The sequence below is a fragment of the Leptinotarsa decemlineata genome, unplaced genomic scaffold (genome assembly GCF_025532065.1).
Source record: "Leptinotarsa decemlineata unplaced genomic scaffold, Ldec_3_MD MMD2_tig00001621_RagTag_RagTag, whole genome shotgun sequence".
NCBI lineage: Eukaryota > Metazoa > Arthropoda > Insecta > Coleoptera > Chrysomelidae > Leptinotarsa > Leptinotarsa decemlineata.
Genome location: NW_027412566.1, coordinates 1,334,209 through 1,357,904, shown reverse-complemented (window position 1 = coordinate 1,357,904; position 23,696 = coordinate 1,334,209). Strand labels below are relative to the sequence as shown.

The following is a 23,696-nucleotide window of genomic DNA, read 5'->3' as shown; positions in this document are numbered from 1 at the left end:
GTCCATATAGAACGAAACAGAAAGTTTCAATATTCTACCACGTAATTTCAGATTCATATTCGTAAGTCAGATTCGAAGGGAAGAATTCTCCTGTTAGATTCCTTCCTCAAGGATTTTTTCCTCCATAAGTGAGGGTTTTTGGAAAGTGTGATATGTAGTATAGTGGGCTGAACTTTGAAACTCTAGTTTACAGCATACTTCTGAGATAATATATTACTCTCGATAGAATCAAATGTTCCAACTCGATAATCCCTGTATTTGCAAAATATTGGTCATATATGATGGTTTCAGTAGCACGTTTGAAGATAGAATAAAATTGTTATGTGCGATTACGTTTACAGAAATTATTTTCGAGGACGTGAAAAAACAAACATTTACAGTGTGCCAAAATTTGTTCTGTGGCACTGAAGTTTTAACTCAGCACGGATTGAAGCACGGAGAAAAAAATCAAACTGTAAGTGCCAAATTCCTTTTCGACTTCCTTAAACCCTCTTTTTGAGGACTTTAGGAAAGATAGGGTAGTGACGTTGATTTCAACTGAATGCTGCGAAAATAAGTGATTAGAATAAGAATATACTGAATTCGAAAGTTAAATCGTTGTTGATCGATAGACACTGAATTCTATTGATCAAAATCGAAAGTTTATGAACGATATTGAAAAAATTTTGCCACTATTGTATAATACTATAGTTGAAGACAATGACCAAAACATTCAAAACATGCCTCAATTAGAACCTCAAAGGATCGAATGGAACCTTTTTGAATCTCGTTTAGAAAATAATAAACCCTACGATGGGGATAGTTGCACTACAAATGAATTCATGACTTAGCCAAAATCTGTTGAATGATCGTACCATGTGACTAGTAGATAAGGCAATATGTGAAATTAATTTCATATAGCTTTTATTTCAATTATTAGATTTACCTGACTATTACATAAGGACACATTGTAAAATCAATTTAAGACAAGTAGATAAAGCAAATTATAAAATTAATTCAAGACACTAAAGACGCAGGTACCTAAAAACAGGTATCTATGGTATAAATTTAGCTTTGTAAGTATGATTAGTTTGATCCTCCTCTTGAAAATGATGACACGTATCGAAGTGTTGAAATAACAGTTTGGTGTTGGGAAAAAACTCCAGTAATATTCAACAGACATGCCCATCACCAATTTTGATTGTGCCAAAAAAGTTACATGCATCGGGTGAACAAAAATGGCGTTTACTCGTCGATCATCGAAACCGGATTCCGAATATCCCGGAAGTAATAGACAAATTTGGTAGAGCTTTACATTTCACCACATTACACCTTTCTAGCGGGTTTCACCAAATTGAAATAACTAATGTTTTATCGAAAAGACAGCCTTCACCGTGAATAATGGGCACTTCAAGTACTTGAGAATGCCCTTCGGGTTGAAAAATGCGCCTTCTTACTTCCAAAAGCCATACATGAAGTCGTGAAAGACCTGCAAAATAAAACTTCCATGGTTTATAGAGACGATATCAAAATTTTCAGTACCGGTCTTCAAGAACATATTCAAAATTTCAAATTAGTCCTTACAAACTAGATTTGAAATCCAACTAGACAAATGCGAATTTCTTTGCAAAGAAGTAGAATTTCTAGGGCGTATATTTACGAAAGAATTCTACAAAAGTTGAAAAGATAAAAAAAATGCCCATACCTCGAACCCAGGAAGAAATCAAATCTTTCATTAGCCTTTCTGACTATTATCGAAAATTTATGAAAGATTTCGCTAAGATTACCAAATCCATGACCTCATGTTTAGAAAAGGACAACAAAGTCGAACATACCATAGAGTTCAGAGAATGTTTTAAACATGTAAGAATATTCTTCCGAAGCTGTGTTGGCTTACCCAGACTTCGAAAAATATTTCGAACTCTCCAACGACGCCTCAAAATAGTCATCCCATCTATGCATCTAGGACACTGAACCCTGCTGAAATAAATTACTCTACTATAAAAATATAATCACTCACGATAGTTTGGGACTGCAAATATTTTCGACAATACCAATAGTGGACCAAACTTTGAACATTTATGAAAATCAGACATAGACAAATCAAAGTTCGAAGGAAAAATGTATTTGAAAGTTTCTGACCATACCGCTGTCACAAGTGACAGGGGTACGAAGTTTGAAAATCAAGATTTGTAGAATTTTCGCTCTATTCACCGTATTCAACTTTATTTCATCACGGCGAAGAATAACCCTTTCATTATGAATGATAATGTAATTATATCGAACTATGTCCAAAATCATAAAGAAGTTAGTAGAAATATGCACGGTAATGTTCAAAGAGCAATTCAAACAACTGAAGCAAATCAAAAAAGGTCAGACACCTCGAAATACAGTGGTCGAAAAACAGTTTATATAAAAATTGAACCCTGAAAAAAAAATTCACCAGAACTCAATGACTTTACCCTCGATAAGGAGAATAACACTTTGGAAATCAGGATCGCCGTTGATGAAAAAATAAAAAAATTAAAAATTTACTACTGGAATGTACCTAGTCCGCGAAATTAGTACATTAACCTTATTTTTTGAACACACCTCGTACATATACATTGAATGTTATCACATGAAAGATCAGTATACTGACAAGCTTGTTTTGGTAAACTTGACAAGCTTGATAAACTAGAATGGAAAGAGCTTTCCAAATATAGAAACAACTATAATTATTATACTCACTAATTATTGAATAGCAAATTAACTAACTCTTCATTATATATAATATATATACAACTATCAATAATTAGGGATGTGATTAGTTTTGCCACAATTCCAGTTTCAATGTTGATTAAATCATGTCGACTAATTATAAAGTGCAACACAAATTATCAGAGGTGAATAACAAAATTTCCACTTTTTCTATTCAATGGAGGTCCAGAAGCCCTAGAAATTTTCAATATTCTCGTGAGGAGTACCTGTGCAAAAGTGTGAATTAACGTTAGTATCAGATGAATTAGATTCATAGAGAATAATTCTCCTGATGCGTGTATTCCACAGGGATTTCGTTTTCCACGAGTGAGGGTTCTTGAAAAGTGTTATATGTACTATATTAGGCTGAACTTTGGAACTCTAGTTTACAGCGTTCTTCTGAGGTAATATATCACTCTCGATGCTATCAAATGTTCCAACCCGATAATCACTCTATTTGCAAAATTTTGGTTATATATAACGGTTCCACTAACACGTTTGCAGATAGATTGAAATTATTATGAGCAATTACGCTAACAGAAATGATTCACGAATTAAATAAGGTACGTGGTACCGGCTATTAGAAAACGTGCCTCATCTACAGGAGTCCGAGGCTTTGCAAACTCATTATATTTCTAAAATCATAACAATTTTCTCAATAAATATTCATTCTCTGTACTATTCTCGAAGAGAATGAACACTTTCATGAGTCTTATGTGAAATCGATCATCATTTTCTCCATGAAATATTCACTAAAACATTGAATATCATATATTAATCTCGTATTACGTCATTTTCTTCCGATGGATGAAAATACGGATGTATCAACGGAAATTTGTATTTCTGCTGTTGAATGAACAATTTGAGAAAGAGATTGGTCCATTTCCCTTCCATCATCAGGTTGTTTCTGAAGTTTTGTTCATTTCTATCAATCTACTTCAAAGTGTAATTTATCAGTGACTACTCATTCAATTCATTCGCAATTAGCACCATTTTTTTCTTTGCCAACGTAAAACAGGTCGAGTAATTCCGTCAGCATGAAAATTGGGTGCCTTGAATTCGATGAAGTCCACGAAAGCGGTTTTCACCTGGTACTGGTTAGCAAAGTTTCTACCGGTGAGAAAGTTATCGAAGTACTTGAGAAAATGGTAGTCTTCTAGAAGAATTGGATTTGGACAATTCTGCAGCAGAAACTTTGGCTACTTGTTATAATCTTTCAAATCAGACACCTGTATACTGGCACGTGGCACAAATACAACGATTCACACGTGTCACCAATTTCACTTGTGAGTGAAGAAGCATACGTCTTCTTTCATGAAAAGGATGGAACAAAATCGCACCTTTGCGATTTTGGAGAAGTTTCTTCATGCTCCTGTACCAATATATCTGATATTCATATTGAAATATGTATTTATATTTGTGTACCTTATAAGTTGAATTTATATTGTTTGATTTTTATATAAATGAATTGAATAATAATTCGATCACTTCGATCACCCAATTACAGAATAGGGAGTAACACTGACATTAACAAATATGTACTTACATAATATAATTTGTGAATCTATAGAAAGAGATTGTTACAAGATTGGTGGTGGTTGAACGTCCTTTCATGAAACCGTGTTGGTTGGGGCTGATAATGTTGCTGACATTACAATAGATTGTCTTCTCAAGAGGCATCTTAAACACTTTACAAAAGTTGCATGTGATAGAGATTGGTCTGTAATTTTTTTATTTCACTTTCATCTCCTTTTTTGAAAATTGGGCAGACTTTCGACATTTTCCATATTGATGGTACAGTTGATGTTTTCAGTAGAGTTGTTAGTGATTCAATCAGAGCCAAGGCACAATCTTTAATGATGAATGCTAGAATATGATCAGGTCCCGCAGTAAATTCAGGCTTTAATTTTTTTAGGGTATGATAAACACCTTCAACCCTGAAGTTTTTGATTGCTGAGCTGGGAATATCACTACTGTTGTTCGCATGGTCACTTAATGTTGAAACTATATAAGAACCACTGAAGAAATCTGCAAAACCATCAAGAATATCTGAGGGATTATCGAGTAGCTTGCCTTCATGTAACATTTTATCTCCAATCCAATTCGTATATTTTTACTTCTTAATGAATGACCAAAACTTGTTGGGGTTAATGATAATCTCGCTTATAGTTTTCTGAATGATTTTTTCATAAGCTGTTCTAACGGCTGCTTTGCTTTCTGCCCGAAAACGTTTGAATTCGTGAAGAGCGCGAATGTCGTCGTTTCTTTTGTATTTACACCAAAATTTTGTCTTGGTTCGAATTTTCTTCATCAATGCACGACTGAATAATCACTTTTAGATTTTATCGAGAATTTTGGCACGCTGGCACGCAGCGATCAAATACACTGTATAATTTTCCATAAAAGCAAAGATAGGCATCATCTGCGAAACGCATTTAGAAACGTCCAATCGAGATTGAGGATCAGCTCATACATGAGCGGAAAGTTACATGATGCAAATTTATTCTTAGAATTTGTTTTGAAGTTCAGTTCGCATGTTATTTCCAAAGCAGGATGATGACTGTCCTCTTTTACTAATGGATCTAGAGATTTTCCAACGAGACAGAAGTGATTGCAGAACACCAGGTCTAAAAGTCAGTGCATCTCATTGAAAAGAGAGTTATTTTGCGATAAGCCGAAAAATTCTATTGATGTTAATACAACTAAAACATTATTTGTCTTTTGTGATCAATGAATTCAATTATTATTTTCATTCCAATTCCACTTGAACTTCTCGAAAAGTAAAAAGAGGATCGGTTATGTAACAAGGAAATTCTGAAACTAGTCGGCGAAGGACGTCATTTGAATGTAATTGGGTCATGCACAAACCGGCATAACCCCCACCAAATTGAATCCCCTAGAAGTGGTTGAATTAGCATTACTGTTCCACCAGTTCAATTCGTTAATTGAAGGATATCATGTTCAGAAAGAGAAGCTCGGGGAAAATCAAGAGTTTGCAGAAACTACGAATGAAGTAACAGAGTTATACCTCAAATACGCATATTGCTCAACGCTAAATAAACTACCCAAAATGAATATAGAGACACATCCTTAAAATCCAATAAGTAAAAAAATATATTCAACGAAAGTCATTTTTTGTGGAGGAAAAAATCAATTTTTTATCGACCTTTTTTTTGGGTAATGGTTACCTTCCACAATCTGAAAAAATATAAAAATTATAATGGAGAACTTTATATAAGTGTAGAAGGGCAAACTTTTTAGTTTACCCCGATAAGTTACTGCGTAAAAATCAAAGTATTTTTCACAAAGAAAAATCTTCTATTTATCAGTAACTTGTCGTATTTCACAATTTTGCCTATCCAAAAAAAAAAATATTAAGAAATTATACTTATCTTTTACGTTTCGGAGGCCAAAATCTGCCTCCGTCTTCAGAAAGTTCTCCATTATAATTTTTATATTTTTTCAGATTGTGGAAGGTAACCATTACCCAAAAAAAAAGGTCGATAAAAAAATTTGTATTATGTCATGATAGAAACTTCTGGTGTGTACTACATACTGATTCTTATCATGTTACATTCGGTTGTTGTTTACTATTTTCACCTATTTTTGTACTTCCAGCTACAAAATTATTAATATGAAACATTCTGTATTTAGTTTCACTTCATTTTACTTCGTGATAGGTATCAAATTTAAAAATTTAAACAATGAATGTTGATGGATTGGGTAGGAAAAGGATACGTAGGGTGTACCTCAACGAATTTTAAGTTGCTAGAGCAGTGGCATTGATCGAAGTAGGGTATTCAAGGCTTCGTGTAGCCCAAATGCTTAATGTGAGTCATTCTGCGGTTTCCAGAGCTTGGAATCGCTACCAAATTTACGACATGGTAAAAAAAGCCCCTTTTCCCAATCGACAAAGGGCAACAACCCGAAGAGAAGATCGTTTGTTACGACTTTGGGCAATTAGGGGTCACACCGATTCTGCTACAACATTGCAAAATCGCCTCATAGAAGCTACGGGAACGCGAATTTCGAACCAAAGAATACGAAATCGACTTCACGAAGTACAACTCCATGCAAGACGACCTGCTAGAGCCCTTAGATTAACTCCAGCCCATCGAGGAAACGTAAAAACTTTTGTCAAGAGCATCTTAATTGGAATTTAGAGCAGTGTGCCAATATAATGTTCACAGATGAAAAAAAATCATGTTATTCAACAATGACGGACGTGTTTGGGTATGGAGATGTTCAGGTGAACGCTATTTGGATGACTGTGGGCAAGAAATTGTTCCATTTGGAGGTGGATCGATAATGGTATGGGCTGGTATAACTTTGACAGAACACACGGACCTTGTGGTATTTCGGGAAGGGACTTTAATGGCTGTCCGTTACATAGAGGAGATATTGGAACCTCATGTCGTCCCATTTGCTCGAAATATGGGCGCTGGGTTCATTTCACAAGATAATGTCAAGCCACACGTAGCCAGGGTCGTGAGAAGTTTTCTACAGGAGCACTATATTGATGTCATGAGATGGCCAGCCAATAGTCCAGATTTGAATCCTATTGAGCAGCTCTGAGATGAACTGGAAAGACGTTTGGAGAATCATTAACCCTTCCAAAATCTGAACCAAGTCGCAGGTGCTCTTTTGACGATGTACGGGTGATGACTGTCATCACCCGAAGACGATTGTAGATACTAACAATCGAAAGTTCGTGAACTAACGTGACTTGGAATTTCTCCACTTTTTATTTTCATTTTCTTTTTTCATTCCTTTATTTTTATTTATTCAATTGTTCTATTTTTACTTGTATTTTATTTCACTATTATTTCATTTCAGGTTTATTTTGGTTAATATAATTGTCATTTTGAGCTATCCATTTTCAATTCTTCTTTTTTAGTTGTTTCAGGAATTTCAAATCATTTTATATAGTAGACAATGGAAGTCCGAACTAGTGAAATTCATCATGAAACATTGTCAATCACCTGCAAACCAACGCATTCGTGATTCACCCTAGCACCACTGACGAGCCTTGTGACAGATCGAAATAATGCTGTACTATGTTGGATCACGAATGATTTGGTTTTGTACTCTGGATTCAAGAATAGAATATGGAAAAGAATATATTTGTTTGACTACATTACAGTAAATGTTTGTTTGTAGCATGTCATATTAGAAAAAAAAATACAATACCGTAGAATAATAATTGTTGAATATAACCTATAGCGTATTTGAATGTAACTTTTGAAAATAATGTTAAAACAAGAAACGGAAGTTAAAAAAACATAGAGAGTAACATAAGATTGGAAAATTGGGCGAGACGAATTTTATTCCCTACAAAATCTTAAATGTTCAATGTATTCCTTTGTGGAATAAAAACAATTCGTCAAAAGTAAGTTTCTCATCCTCATATTGAATAAATGTATACTTAATGATTTCAATTTCAATGGTAATATACAGGGTGAAACTAAATAAGTGTAAAACATCGATTCCTCATCGACAAAAAGATATGATATTTCATATAAAGAAATCTCATTGGAGCATCCCTTGTTAAGATACATCCCCTTAAAGGGGGTACATAAAATTTTTATAATAATTTTTTTCACAAGCGCTAAAAAAGTTACAATATCGAAATTGAACTGACGTTTTTTACTACCAAAAAACACTTAGCCAGAAATTTATTTGGTTTACCCTATGGTTGGAAAACGCAACCCCTAGAATTTATTTTCAATGTAACTCCTTGTCTTATTATTTATTTACCATTTGAAAATTTATTTCCGATAGACTGTTTCATTCTAAACAAAAAAATTTCTGGGTTTTTTGCCCAAAATAAACCAGTTCGCAGCAAAAAATTATTTTAGGAACAACTACAGAGATACAACTTCATAAATGCGAAAATACGAAACTAATCTATCTAGTAGGTCGGTCGCTATTAGCGATAGTGACAATTGAATTGGTATGACGCTGTCAGTTTGCGAATTTTCGAAATTGAATTAATACTAATTTTGTGTTGTTGTTCTGTTCTTAATTTGTTACTTGAATAATTCCCTTGTTATTAAAATGGCATACACGAATGACTGATATGCATTACGTTCATGGTCTGTCGCAAGGGAATGGGTTAGAAGCTTCTAGAAGACATGCTGGAATGTATCCTCAACGGCAGCATCCTTCACATAGAATATTTGCTCGACTTTATCAACGATTACGAGAATATGGTTCATTCGACAAAAGAACGCAGGATTGTGGTCGCCATCGAGAAGTACAAACACCATAACTTGAGGAAGCAGTACTTAATTTGATTGGAAATGATTAGAAGAAATTGTGACTTTCTGAAGACGATAGAATTCACAGAGAAGTGCATCCAGTACTGCTGGAGGAAGTTCCTTTGGGTGTCAGAAAGGATATGTTTTTTATGCATGATAGGGCTCCTGTCCATTTTAGTCAAGTAGCACGTCAGCATACAAACGAAACATATGCAAATCAGTGGATAGGTCGAGGAGGACCACAGAACTGGCCCGCTCGATTCCCGGATCTCAATTCTCTCGATTTCTCTATTTGGGGCCATCTACAGAATTTGGTTTATCGTACTTCTGTTTGCGATGTAGATGACTTAAGAAACTGCATCATCGATGCGTGCAGGGTAATCAGAGAGACTCCAGGAATATTTGTGCGAATACGTGGCTCAATGCGCCGACGTCCAGACTCATGTGTAATGTCTGACGGTAGACATATTGAACATTCACGATGATTTCTACATGTGTGTTCTGTTATTAATAAATTAGTTTTGTTCATTACCTTTTAATCGCTTAATGCAGGTACTGACTACAAAATAACAATAAATCCAGTTCGCATTTATGACGATGTATCTCCGTAGTAGTTCGTAAAATAATTTTTTGATGCGAACTGGTTTATTTTGGGCAAAAAACCCAAGAGACTTTTTTTGTTGAGAATGAAACAGACTATTGGAAATAAATTTCTCAATGGTAAATAAATAATAAGACAAACATTGAAAATAAATAAAAGGTGTTGCGTTTTAAACCCCTTACAACCATGGGGCAAACCAAATAAATTACTGGCTAAGTGTCTTTTTGGTAGTACAAAACGTCAGGTTAATTTCAATATTGTAACTTTTTCAGTGCGTCTGAAAAAAACTGTTATACAAATTTCATGTACCCCCTTTAAGGGGCTGTATCTCAACAAGGGATGCTCCACTGAAGTTTCTTCATATGAAAGATCCTATCTTTTTTCGATGAGGAATCACCTCCTCAAATGTTTCACACCCTGTATTGTAGTGATAATAATTTAGTGATTTTTCTCTTAGATTTGATTAGGCGGAACCTGTTTGATCTTAGGTTATTTGCTATGTATATCCAATTGCTTGGTAAGCATCGAGGAGTTTTTGTGAATCTCTGTTAGAACTTGGAAAATGTACAAACACGGTAAGGGCATTATTCTGTGTTTAATAAAGAGAGGTTGACAGTGTTCCAGATAGCTGACACAGGACAAGATCCTAACAGCTTTTTTCTGTAAACGAAAAATTGAGAGAGAGAATCCGATGAACCACCCCAGAGAATAGTAGTGTAACTTATGTGTGAATGAAATAAAGAAAAATATGTTGTTCTGAGTGAACTTAAATTGGTTCAAGTTTGGAGTTGTCGTAAGACGAATAGAGCACTGCATAGTTTACTTCTCAATTTGTAATATGAGGTTTCCACGATAGATCACTATCCAGAGTTACTCCTAGTGAATTTACAGAATGGGTTTCTATGGAATTCATAGACGAAAGATAAAGATACTGTGATTTATCGCTATTAAGTTTGAATTTATTGGCTGCAAACCAGTTTTCGGATTTATTATCTAAATCTCCTTGAATTCTGTGCAGATCTGATCTCAGTTTGCCAGAATATATGAACGTCGTATCATCTGCGAACGAATAAGTTTTCACCGGAACTTAACTCGTTACTTAAGTCGTTAGTGTATACTATAAACAATAACGGTCCTAATATTGAGAAACACCATGTTCATAATTGTTCGAAATTAGATAAGGAATTTCCAATACTTACCGCTTGAAGGCGGTTTTTCAAATAGAATTGTATCAGATTGAGTTGTACCCCCCTAACCCCGTAGTAGTTTAATTTTTCAAGCAATATATCATGTAGAGCAATTTGGTCGAAAACCATATTGTGTGTTGGTGAACAAATTATTAGACTGAAAATAATGCCTCAATCGTTTATTCAGAATTGTTTCTATTAATTTCGCAAAAACTGAGATAATGGAAATAGGACTGTAGTTGTTGATATTATTTCTATCACCTTTTTGAACGAAGGTGTTATTTTGGAAAGTTTGAAGCAATCTGGAAATATTCCTGATATGAAGATTGACTTTATCAGATCAGTGAGTGGAACTAGAATGATGTCACTAGTATCTGTAATGATTTTGGAGTTGAGTTTATGAATGTCGAGGCTTTTAAATCGCTTCAGAGAATTTCAGGCGTGTCCTTGAAGAATATTTGTGTCCAACAATGAATTTGTCGTTGAGCCTAACACCGCTGACGAGACCTATACAGGAACAAAAATATCGAATATACGTGACTGAAAAAGTCACGGAAACTTTGCATAATCATGCCACTGGTACAGAACTTTGTTTCTGTTCTGTGGCCATACTTTTTACTTTCAAAAAAGTTGCGGAAAGAACTCAAAGTATACTGGATATTGCTTAGTAGTAGAAATATTTTGTTCGTGAAATTTTCAGTGAGGAATCTCAGAATTTATCATAAATCTCTCCATATGAGATGATTCATTTCAATGACGAGGTTTTCTTGTTTTTGTAATGAAACTTACCAGTTTACGCTCATATCAGTAGACTACTGGAACATACCTGCAAATGAAAAAGTACTTATTACTATTATGCATGGAAGACTTTATAGGTATGATGTTAAGAGCCCTATTTCATTTCACAATCTACCACCAAAAGGGTAGACTTAAATCAAATATACACCAAAATCTCAATATATATTCACTCATTACTTATATATGTATTCTATATATTATTTTCGCCATTTATCTCTGTATTATGAATTGTTGAATCTAAAATTATGTTTATCTTACTGTTTTCGATCATTTACACTTGCTTGAGTTCGCTTGAAATCTCACATTTACATTTCAAGTATTTTCTTCAATTTCAAAATTGTATACAAATATTTATTATATTTGATGCTGCTACTATTTTGAAAGTGGTGATCCCGTGCAATAAATGAATGAATGAAAAACAATTACAACATCGATTTCAATCATTGGACTGATACATTTGAGGTCATCATTGAAAATTAAAATAAGAGTGATCAAATACTCAAAGAGCTCCATATCACACCAATTTGTAACCTCCTCCTTAATCCTAAGAGGACGGAATTTATTTTTCAAAAAAACAAACAAGCTTTTATGGAAGAATGTATTGATTGATATATTCATACACAAAGTGAAACAAAAGAAACGTAGGATCATGAAAAAATTGAAAAATATGATATAGTTATTCCAAGTGACCACTAGGCATCATGAAAGATAAAAACAATTTTTATTGTCTTTGGGGCATAATCCCACATTGACCGTAGATCACTTCCAAACGGTGTGGGTGTGGTTCTTTCGTAGTGCTGCAAAGTGCACATCGTCGTGCACATCGTCAATTCCTGTGACACGATGGTTTTCAATTTGTTAGGTATATTTTTATTACTTTTCCGACCCCGCTCTGATTCCCCAGAAGTAGAAACCACAGAAAGTCGAAACTCTTTCAAGGTCATTTCAATCGGTAATTGGGACTTGAATATTATATATTTGTCCACCGCTGTAGCATTTCCTTTTCCTTGATCGACATAGCCGATGATTACCGTCATTAACAAGAACTGGACATGTAATTTCCTCTCTATAGCCATCTTTTCTTCTTCTGGAACCACTCTTCAGCTCTATAGGGTCATGAAAATTGAAAATGAATAGCACTGCTTTATTGTCCATCCACTTGAGGGTCACTAGTCCGTGTTTGTAATCTGATTCACGCATATATTTTGTTAGAAAGTAGGCGCTTTTGAAGGTGAATAGAATCGAAAAAGTTATCAGAATACACTTTGTTATTCTCAGTAACTAACTTTCCAGAAATATCTTTGATGACTCATTCTTCTAGCGCCTTTTCAGTAAGATTACCAACTTTGCCAGTATATATTTGAAGTTATGAGGAATTACATGTCTCATCACTACGTACTCTAACTTTGTAGCCCTTTTTCATAGGTTTTTTAGGTATATACTGTCGTAAGCTGTTCCTTCCATCGAGTAATCAATGGCTTCATGTTCATTAGGCGCGAAAAAATTTTGATACGATTCTCACAGTGTGTCAATAAGCGAACGAACTTTGTAAAGTTTATCACACTTCGAGTCTTGCTTTGTTGGCTGAGTTGCATTATCATTCATGTGTAATTCATTAAGCAACAATCCAAAAAGGCATAGCATTGGTTATGTAAGGGTTTCTCAGCTCAATTCTTGATGACCAATTATCTCCATAACTGGGCATGGATTTTAGTCCCATGAGAATATTCAATCCAAAAAAAATATTTATTTTCGATGAGATTGTCGCAAGAAGAGCTCGAGAATCGCCACCAATTTTCTGTAGGGCATAGAAGTTTGTTTGGAAAACAATTTTCAATCAAAATATTCGTAAACAAATGGATGAATATGTCAGTTGGACTCTCTAGGTCGCCTGGAATGATTGGTCCTGTTTCCTGTATAAATTGAGATGGCTTTGTACAGAATGTAGTATCGCTTGTCCATACTGTGGTAAGTCTTCATATTTGTAGTTATAATTGTGAAAAAAGCATTTCATCTTCTGTGTTCCATTCATCAGTCTCTTTGACTATGGTAGGTGATGCATCAATATCACGCTGACAAAGCATTGATTCTATGTCAAAAACGCTAAGCACATCATCTTCTGGACCTTTCATAATTAGGGATTCTTCTGGGTCATCGATAATTTAATGCCTTGTGGTTAGCCTGGAAAGCTATACAGTATTTTATGCAATAAAACATCATTAACAACACAGAGTTACGGGCACTAATAATGGCTTATTATAACATTTTTATTTAACATAAAAACACATTCTCACGTGACATCCTGGAGACACGTTACTCATAAAACGTGCTAGGTTGAGACGGATTTAAAATGTTTGTAGGAGTAGTAGTGATATAGGCAACACATCATATAGTACGGTTTCACCGTCTGTCCGCTAGACATTGAGAAGAATAATTTAAAACATGTGGTTTCTTGAGCTGACCAGTTGTCCTCAAAGGGTTAAAGTAGATGCTAGAACGTTCGACCTGAGTGCCACTAGTCCAGCGTTCAGATGTCATCTGTCATAATTTTTATTTATTTTTGCAACCACTTATTTTGCTATCAAAAAATAACAAAATAGAAATTACTTTCGAATGCTTCTTCAAGTTGTTTATTGTGATGGAATTCATTAGTATTCGTCTCATTCTAGATATCTTTTACGAATAAATTCAAGTCAAAACAAAAGTATAGTATCCTACACACAAGAAATGACCATTACTCCCTCAATCGTGTTGGATATTTCCAACAAACCTTAAATGAAGTAGTAGGAAATGGAAGGTGAAAGTTATGTTTTTAATGAACTATAAACTCCAATTAATTTGAATTTCAAGCAGAGATCATCGCTCAATAACAACCGAAAAAGACCTGAAACAGACAACAACCAAAAGTGCTCCTGCCAACGCTATCAAACTGAATTTGGGAAAAATATTGTTGTTGGTAAACGACCCGCAAAACGGACGATACTGCAAACTCTTTTCATTACTCACCAACAGCTACATCACATGATTGATGAACGAATAGGTGAGCTGTGAATTTAATTTCCAAAGCATGTTCTTTCTCATTCTTGTTCGCTCGCCTGCTTCGAATAATATGTTTCAAAAGTGAATTGGATTGAACAATTTTACGGTATAAGTTGCTTGAAAATCATGTCTGACATCTGAAGAGATTTACAGTGTTGAAAATTGTGAGTGAAATTTTCATGTCATCCAATCTGTACCGTTTGTATCTACCAGAGATTCAAAAAATTTATGTAATGCTTCTTTTCGTGTTTGAACCCTTCGCAAAAATTTGGTTCTTGCTACGTGTTTTATATTTTTAATTGATGAACATAATGAGCGTCATCATCCAAATATTGAGTGCGAACTCCTATTCAATTATATGCTAGCGCTTTCGACAGCTGGCCGTACTGTCATCATCAAGGCTCTGCTTGATAATGATAGTACGACCAGCTGTCGAAAGCGTGACGTGGGGTGAGTTATCATTGGGTCCGAGAATCATGTGCCCTGAGCAAGCGCAGTGAGCCAGGAATGACAGTCTTCTGCATCTGTGCGGCTAAGATTTCTGCCTCAGTGCGGCAAGTCGGTATGATTTCAAGATTTGAGAGTAGAGAGAACATCATTCCACCAACGACTCTAATAATCAGAACAACCATCTTGACAGAGTGGTCTGGATAGAGTCTGCGGAGTTCGAAGAGAAAATCTCGATATTTTATCCGTTTCTCCTCCTCTTTTCGGACGATATTCGTGTCGTCAGGAGCTGAAAACTCCACGACAAATATTTTCTTGCTCTAGTGGTCAAGAAGGGCTACATCAAGCTTATTAGCTTGCATGAGCCTGAGGGTGGGAAACGAACAGTTCCCATAATTTTGGCACTTCTTCTTCCCCACAACGGATTCAATATCCCCCAGTGCCTAGGGCAACACCATTGTCCCGTCAATACCGTAAGCGTGCCGTAGATAGTGACACAGCACTCTTAGGGCTGCGTTATATCGATGAATATAGACCAAGACCACATATGCTGGACATGCTGATAGCAAATGTATTGGTGTCTGAGGCGCAGCAGGCCCTGCACCTTGTATCAGGAACCTGTATTCCATCACGCGACTGCGTTAGACTGAGGTGTTGAAGACACCATCCTGGCAAGCCAAGATGAACCGCTCAGTTTCCGACTTCAGCCCACTCATCCTGAGGAAAACGAAACTCAGGCGCTTTGATAAGCCAAGGTCTCCAATGTTATTGAAGACCCCATGTATTGGCTTATCCTTGTTTTTCCGCAAGAGTGAGGTGATCTCTGCGGCTTTCATATGAGCTGAACGGGTTCCAACTTGGTGACAGAGTTGTGGTCACCTCATTGAGTGTCGAAAACTTAACCGAGGTCATCAGCTGCTATGGCACTTTGGTAAGTAAAGGTCTTCAATGTTGTTGATGAAAACTTTTTCTCATCTATATGTTGCCGCAAGAGTGAAGTGTTCTCTGCGGCTTTTATATGAGCCTTTTGCGGGTTCCAACTCGGCAATAGAGTTGTGATCACCTCGTTCAGTGTCGAGAACTGAACGGAGTACACCAGCTGCTCGGGCAGTTGCCCTGAAGAGAAATGCTCCAATTCCTACTCTCTCATGGCCACGGACCATGCAGAGAAGGGGATCCGAACTCCTGACGACTTCAAAGGCTATATCCACTACCATTCTGTCATGTAGACTCCAAACTCAAAATGTCACGGCCTCCCTGTTGTCGGGGGAAGTACAACCGTGGAACGGACGATTTGGGATGCAAACTCCTATAGAGATGCATCATTTTTCGGATCTTTACGTCAAGTTGATACAGCTCCTCTCGAGTCCACTTCACTACTCCAAACGAGTAGAGTAAGATTGGGACGGCAAGCATATTTGTTGCAGCAACTTTGTTCTTCCCCGACAGTTCCGATGACCAGATCTGTCGAAGTTTGTGCTGATACTTGCCTCGGAGAGAGTTCTTCACTGCTGTTATCTCTTGTGAGTGGCGTTGTTCCACCCCAAGGTTAGTATACATCTCTCCTGCATCCAAATGGCATAGGAGGATTCCATTTACGAACTCCACATCTTCTCCGTAGTCCCCGCATCGTCCTCTTTTGAGATGGACCATTGCACATTTGTCTATCCCGAATTTCATACCGATAGCATGCGTGTACTCTTCCACCACCCTCAAGGACTGATGAAGATCCTACTCTACAGAGGCATAAAGTTCAAGATCATCCATATAAAACAAATGGGTGACCTTGTGCCTCCGGTTTTCGGGGATGCCACAGTTATACTCTCGAGTATTTCTGAGTACAACGGATAATGGCAATAGTGAGATGCAGAAGAGAAGGGGACTGTGGGAATCACCCATTATAATAATTATTATTTTCATTGCTATTCAATTTCTTTCGACCAATAGCTAGAACTTCAAGCTTGATCTAGATGACCTTGAACTCTCGATGATAAACTCCCACATAACTTTTATTCACATCACTCAATATTTCGGGTGGTCTGACTGAATTTTCCTGGAGACGAGACTGAAATTCCTGCCCTGAAACTTGGCAACATTCCATCAGAACGACGTGCACGATATCGGAAGGATGAACCGAGGTTGTTCATGGGAGCTTGACAGTTCGGGCAAACCGAGCATCCATCACTGCAGCAGATTTACAACTAATTTGGCGCACAACGTTAGCGACATGCAAAATTAACTGACTATTGTCCGTTTAGGATATATTATGTCTGTTCCGCGGAAATGCGAATTGCCAGAGCTCCTTCTTCAGAGTTGGAATGAATATGGAAAGATAAACATGGCCGATGAGTGAGCGGAAGACAATATCGATTGTTTTATTTGTATTTATCTATGAGCGGTTCTGGGTTCAACTGGTGGGTTTTTTCGTAATCTTTTAAAGTCACATTCGGATGCGATTTTCGTCTTTCCGGCAAATAAACGGCATGTCCGGTCGATAATTCAGTTATTTTCAGCATAGGCATTGATCATAATCGACTTCGAAAAATCTTTGTTTGTATAGCTTAAACGGGACATTTTGCTCACGGATTCATGAAATCCGGCAAATAAACTGCATGTCCGGTCGATAATTCAGTTATTTTCAGCATAGCCATTGATCATAATCTACTTCGAAAAATCATTGTTTGTATAGCTTAAACATTTTGCTCACGGATTCATGAAATACACTTAAACAAATGACAACATCAATGAATCAACAACTACCTTCATTTGTTTCCATAGCATTTATATTGTATTAAACGATTAAGAACTCATGAAAAATAAATAAAAATCATTCAATACTTTAGATGCCGATGAAATCAGTCATGCTGTAAATAATAATTTGATGAATAGAGTTGACAAATGCCTGGAAATTAACGGAAATGTTTTCGGACATATTTTGAAATGGTTTTCATATTTTGTGTTGAAAGGCAATGCAATATTTTTTATTTAAAAAATCTTTAGCCGACGACCGATTCTGATGATTCCTCTTCCATATTCTTTGTTTCACTATCACGGTCGTACTTTAAAACAATGATGAATTCATTTCCACCATTGATATAGAAGTATCCAATCTCCATATAATCTTTTTCAACTAAAATTACTTTTGCAATCCTTTTCTGCCAGTTTTCTTCAGTAATATTATATACTTCTTTTTCAATTAGCTCTACTACCTTCTTATCAAATTTTACAAAATTAAATGTTTTTGTCTGTAGTTGTTTTTTGTTATAGTAATCTTCTATATACAAATCGTTATCCAATAAAAAACTTTGTATTTCATCTTTCCTCAAATTTTTATTCGGTACTTTGATGAGCTGTCGCAAATGATAGGAAGCGTGTTTTCAAAGCATTTCTCTAAAATATTAGCTCCCATGTTCTTATGGTAGTCAACAATGCAGTCTTTAAGTTTTTTTCCACATAATTTCAAAGGATTCAAAACCCATCCTTTACTTTCTCAGCAGGCACAATGATTAGTCACGATCCTTTGTTTGCAGACATGTCAGGCGTACACGTTCTCGAACCATCAGTTCACCCTTTCGTAACTGTGTTGTGAGTGTCATACCAAGTTTCTTCCAAATAGAAAATTTGCCGTTGTTCTTGTCTCTATTTAGTTATTCGTTCTGAGTATTTACTATTAGTGGAGTTTTTTCCCAACATTAAATCGTTATTTTTAACACCTCGACACGTGTTTCGATCACCAAGTGATCGAAGTGATTCGATCACCAAGTGATCGAAACACCTGTGATGCTATACAGGTAATCCCCACTGATGTGCTACCCGTACAGGTATACCAACCTAAATTAATTTTACAATTTTGCCTTATCTATTATTTTACAATATATGTTTAACTGTATGTAAAACAATTTTCAGCTAGATGAATTAATTTCACAATATTGCCTATCTAAATTTATTTTTGCAGTGTGTCCTTATGTAGTAATCAGTAAACCCAACAATATTATTATAACAAGCTATATAGTATGCTCTTTGGTGTAGGTTCGTCATCGTTATTCATAATATTATTGTGTTTACTTATTTCCACACTCTCATAGACATCTAGCTGCCTATTGTTGTTAACTTGTCTAACTAATCTTAATGAACTGAAGTCTATGGAATGGTTTCGTTGCAGAATATGATGGGCGACTGCTGATTTTTCAGGTCTTCCATATTTCAAGTGTGTTCCTTATATCTTACTTTGATAGATATTTTTGTTTGTCCGTAATATTTTGCATTGCGGTCCTTACATTCAATTTCGTCAATTCCAGACTTTTCCGAATTCTCGATTTTGTCTTTTGGACTTCCCAAAAGGCTCTGTAGTGTATGACTTGTTTTTGAAACCACCTTCATACCTAGTTCCTTGAAAATCTTTCCAAAGTCATACATTTGAACATATATTGTAAAATAATAAATAAGGCAAAATTGTAAACATAATTTAGGTTGGTATACCAGTATGGTTGGTACGCCTGGATGGTTTACCTGTATGGGTTACCTATATAGCATGAATACCGTTAGCTTAGCGTTAGTTTCTAGTTTGATCTTCCCCTTGAAAATGATCACTTGGTGATCGAAACACGAGTTGAGGTGTTGAAAATAACGATTTGGTGTTGGGAAAAAACTAAAGTAATAGTCATTACTACACCAAAGGTTCCAAACAGTGCATCATGAGTTCTGAGTAATTGTTACGCAATCGCACTATTCTGCTTTCCATAACTGCTTGACGTTTCTTTATTATTTTAAATCTAAATTCTCGTTTCTGTATCCAATTCTGAAGAGTTTTGTCATAGCAGCTCAGATTATGGCCGTAAGTATTCAATGTCTTCCTTATTATTTCAGTTGTAGGAATCTCATTGCTTTTGTAACAGTCGTATATTATTTTTTTCAATGATTTCATCAGATGAACATCTGAAGGTTTTGGTAATCCTATATCACATCGCTCTTGCATTCATAAGGTTTGTTTATGACTATTTCACGTACAGTAGAGAAAGGAATTTCGGTCAAATCTGATGTTGATAGAAAAATTGAACAAAAAATAAAGAAAAATAAAGAAATGAAGAAGATAAATAAAAGTTGAGACATTCCAAGTCACGTCAGTTCACGACGTTTCGATTGTTAGTATCTACAATCATCTTCGGGTGATGACTGGGATGACTGGATGACTTATATTTACTTCGACTATATATTCGAGTTCTGTCAATCTAGGAAAATCCAGTGAGATCCTAGTTTTCTTAAACTTGGTTCAAAATTCCAATTTCACCGACTTATAATATTTAGGCGAAGTTGGTTGAGGTTGAACTGAAATTGGAATTTTATACAACTGGGCCTAATTATACAGACAAAATGATTTTAAGTGACTCAGTTGCATCAAAAAATGTATATTATGATGATAATCAATGTCAAAATGATATATTTGATAGGTATGCACAATATCTACCGAACTGCTACATTGGAAATATCCTTAGCCTAATGTATGTTACACGAGATTCATAGGGTGCTAACTATGTGATTAGATGCAAAGGGAAATTAGCCAAATGTAAAACACACTTCATTCAACAGATGATATGTTGGGGGAAGCTGTTAATTGCTATCGAACAGGTATTGCAAATACACCATCCACTGATGAGCTTCACATGGAGATAATCGGCTTCGGATCAACGGAGCAAGCAAGCTGTTGAAACGAAAATGGTAAATCACATTAACTTCAAATAATTGCAGTCTACCAGAATGTGATGAAACAAAGAACAGTTTTTCTTTAACAATTTGATCTTTGAATCGAAGTTTGGAACTGAAATATGTGGAGTCAGTTACTTAGAATGGATTTCTGCATAGAATGATGAGAATTTTTGTTGTTTTTGAGATTAAAACAAATTGAGATATGAGAATTACAGAAATCATATGACCCCTTCTTACAATGAAATAAATTGGTTGAAAATGCAAAACAGAAGAGAATTGCACTTCGTTAGATTCATTCACAGACGTCGAATACATCCAAGAACCTCAGATATATTGATAATTTTGACTTTCACAATCATAAAAGCACCATCTATCGACGATCCTTCACATATTATGCTGTAACAAACTCTATTTGAAAAAGTCGACAGTGATCTGAACATAAATATTTGTATTCATTTCAATATCGCCTCGAAATTAGATCATTCATTTTGGTAAATTTAAGAACCTTCAAACGTAACATTTAACGAGATTTTAGTTTATATTATGCCAATTTTGAAATTTTTTTTTTTTCAAATTTGGTTGAGCGAAAGAGCAGCACTTTGTTAACCTCCGCCTCGTAAGATGAAGACCATTTATTATGATTATTATAATATCGATACAAATATACAATGGTCTACTTCAAAAAAGTATTGGTTCATTAGAGAAATTTTCATCAGGAAAAAAATGAAAAAAAATATTTATGTGAAGAACTCTGGTATTGTGAAGAACTCATTTCTCCAAATGAGTTCTTGACAATACCAACTGAGCAAGAGCAATTGAAAAAATGAAATCGCCCGCGATATATTTTGACGTCACACCAAGCAATGAGCTTCGAGAGGTGTCAACTGGGCCTGTAGTTGGAGATTATGAATCGCTGTCATCGTCGGATTTTGTTTCATTTGCTGACTGGTTTGAAAACATCACGTTTTACATATTCACGAAGTTGATACACTGCAGTAAACAACACACCACTTGCTCTCTACGGCTTCTAATGCAACTAATGTGACTTCAAGTTTGACCACGCCCCGTTTCGGTGAACGCCACATTCAACTATTGATTTGAAGGGGAAAATAATGAAATAATCAAATAATGAAAATAAAAAAATTGGTAAATGAGACCATTGTTCCACCTGACATTATTATATCCTATTCGGAGATATTTATCTTTTTGGAGAAAATCGATGCCTGGGTTTTTGAGGCATTGAAGAGAACCTGGTCACTATCACCCAATTCTTATAGATCCTCATTGAAATATGTAACCTCCTGCTGCCGGTAAAGATGTGCATTCGCCGCCGATGACCTGAAATCCAAATGAAATGACGAAACAAGTATACTGTCATCTGCAAAGCGATATATCTAACTCCTGTTTTCTTTTTCCAATAAGTAGTTGATATACAATCAAAAAAAGATTGGAGACAATGAAGATCCCTGGGGATCTACACGACAAGTGAATTTTGTAATTGACACAAAACGATCATGCGATGAAGCAACTTTGAATATTGAAGTATGAGTTGAGCTCGGTGTTGGATTTTATCCGCCAAGCATACGAAATAATCGCTACGAACGCGTCAAGCTCTTTGAGTCCAGAGTTTCCATTGATTCTGTCTGTGTCTTAGCGTATTTATAGACCTTTTCAAAGCATTCGACACGGTTCATCACGGTTTGCTTTTGAGATCGCTTGAAAACATAGGTGTAAGAGGACAGAGCCTGAAGCTCTTCGGAAATTACCTTTCACGTAGATATCAACGAGTGAAACTCGACCAAGTGGTCGGAAAACATTGAATACGGAATACCACAAGGTACTGTCTTAGGGCCCATTCTTTTCAATGTATACGTGAACGAACTGTACTCTCTTCAAAGTGATGGATTTATTCTTGGTTTCGCTGATGATACAGCAATACTCTATACTGCAGATACCTGGGAGGTACTCATGGAAAAAACTTAAAATGACTCTAGTAAGATAAAAACATTTTTGAGTATTAAACTACTCACAGTGAACTTGGAAAAAAACAAACTACGTCCCTTTCAGCTGTAACAAAACTGGTTTACCCATATTCAATAACTAACATTATCTTACCTTTCAATGGAATTGAATATCTGGGAGTCATAATCGACTCACACTTGAGATGGGATTCTCATATAAAGTTATAAAGTATATTAATAATAAACTTCAGACTATTCCCTATAGATTCAAAAATCTCAAAAAGATATTACCAACTCACTTACTAAAAATACTATACCACGCACTAGCGAAAACCTACCTACATCTTCTAGAAATAAGTCAAAAATGGTTTCTCAAGCTTATTTTCTCAAAAGATCGACTATACAACTCAGATCAACTGTACCTGAAAGCATAAATCATGGACACCAGACAGCTTTATTTTTTTCTTACACTCATAAAATATCACTCCACACAAACACCAATTCTCACATCCATACTATACACGAAATCGAAACCAACACCCAGTTCCCTATATGATGAAAACAACAACACAACGTTCTTTTCAATACTTAGCACCAAAATTATATAATAAATTTCCTGAACGGTTGAGAATATTGATATATCTGCCTCAATTCAAAAATGCATTGAAGAAGTTCATTCTTGAGAATCCAAGATAACTAGTTCATCACTTTTTCGATGTTCATGTTTACTAAACAAATCTTGAACTCTAGTATGTTGTTGTGTACTGCTCACATGAATGAGAGTTTATTATCATCCCCATTAATACTACTTCATGAACTGTGTCTTTACTTTTACATTGTTCATTCTCCTGCGTTACTATTATATCATTCGCATTCCTTTTATAACATTATCACATTCACTGCGAAACAAGTGCAACAACATATACCAATGAGGATGACAGTGTTCCATGTAAGTGCAATTTGTTACCATTCATTCAAAGTA

At 35.6% G+C, this 23,696-nt stretch overlaps 2 protein-coding genes across 3 annotated transcripts in view; one reads left to right on the top strand and one right to left on the bottom strand.

Annotated features, from left to right (window-relative positions):
• The window catches only part of Ten-a (Teneurin-a transmembrane protein), a 928,723-nt gene that overhangs the window by 784,071 nt on the left and 120,956 nt on the right, over positions 1-23,696 (bottom strand). The window lies entirely within an intron of this gene.
• The window catches only part of LOC111513795 (scoloptoxin SSD14), a 79,002-nt gene continuing 55,663 nt past the window's right edge, over positions 358-23,696 (top strand). Inside the window, exon 1 of the mRNA XM_074176157.1 lies at positions 358-454. The gene's annotated coding sequence lies outside the window, so the exon portion shown is untranslated. The remainder of the gene's footprint in view (positions 455-23,696) is intronic.